Genomic DNA, 1,562 nt, shown 5'->3' with positions numbered 1-1,562 from the left:
GGACTGGTTCATTTTGATATTTTAATTTCTATATCATTTTTAGGAAGTTTTACTTGTGAAAAAATTATAAAAAATAGAGTCAAATTTTAGATATAAATTTTGTTTGCATATGCATTTCTTTTTTGTAAAATATGTTTATATTAACTTAAATTTTGATAAATAAGCCAGTGACTTTAGTATTTTTTTAAATTACTTCTTGTTGTAGTTAGATTATTTAATTTTTTATATTTTTATTAGTCTAAAAGTAATTAAATAGTAATTTTATTTTAAAAAGAAAAACAACCAGAGAAAAGGACAATCACTCTCCCATCTCGTAATCAAAAGAATAATATGTCACATATGTGGTAAACTAGCAATATAAACGGGCCGAACATGTTTATTCACTTTAATTAGCCAGTCTTTAAGGTTTGTATTTTGAAAATAACTTTTAAAAACATTCTAATTATTATTACATATAACAACATATACAAAATGTATTTCATGTATCACAACTTTAGTTATAATTAGAAATGGAGTTTAAAAATTAAAAACATATGATTGAATTAAGTCTTTGACATGAAAAGAGTCGGACTTTTTTCTCATTGTCATGACAATGAAAGTTGTTCTTCGATGTGAAAAGAAAATTAGTAAGAATATGAGCGAAAATTAATATTTTGATTCTGGATTTTTTCTTTCAAATTCTTTAATATCTTATATGTATATCGACAGGTTGATATCCATCTCAATTAACTAATTGTTCAGATCCAAACATAAGAGTCATTGTTGCATATATTGGATTTTTTTAACAGCAAAACTAATAAAATATTTTTATTAAATTAATTAAAAAATATATTATAATTTTTTATATATTAACAATTATAGATAAAAAGAATTGTTACAAAGAAATCAAAATTAGAAAGATATATGTTATATCCTAAATCACCAAATTTTAATTCTGAAATGAAAATATAAAGTAATACATTTTATAAATGTAAAGAAACAATAATTAGATAATGCAAAGGAGAGTAAAATAAGTAACGTATTGACAAAGAATGAAAACGGGGATAAACTCACTCCCTCCCTTCACTTTTACTTGTCTAAGTTGACGTATCAGGAGAAATAAAAAAAAATTCTTCTTATTTTATCCTTCACATTAATTACTCATTTTCAAATCATTTTCTAAGGCTATTGAGACTATACACCAATAAATATGGATATTATGATAAAATATATACTACATTTATTAATTCTTAAAGCAGTTGAAAAGTCAAAAGTGAACAAGTAGAAGTGCACGGAGGAAATAAATGTGTCGGAGAATTAAAATTGAAGTGCATACGTGTATAAATGAGAAGAGAATAAATATTCAGTACTATGACATATATCTACGTGGGATAAAAAGTAGTTGGTTAAAGTGTACAATTTATATAAATTTTTTGATATGAAGCATTCATCATTGTTGTGTTAGTCCCTCTTGGACACTTATATATAATAGAAATGTGCGGAATTCTAATCCTCCCATCTTAAAGATCTTCTTAAGATTTCTAATAAGAAACTGAAAATAAAAACTTTTATCTAATAATTTT

This window comes from Lycium ferocissimum, chromosome 6 (assembly GCF_029784015.1).
Source record: "Lycium ferocissimum isolate CSIRO_LF1 chromosome 6, AGI_CSIRO_Lferr_CH_V1, whole genome shotgun sequence".
Taxonomy (NCBI): domain Eukaryota; kingdom Viridiplantae; phylum Streptophyta; class Magnoliopsida; order Solanales; family Solanaceae; genus Lycium; species Lycium ferocissimum.
The sequence above is the reverse complement of the archived record's forward strand: the minus strand, read 5'-3'. Positions refer to the sequence as shown.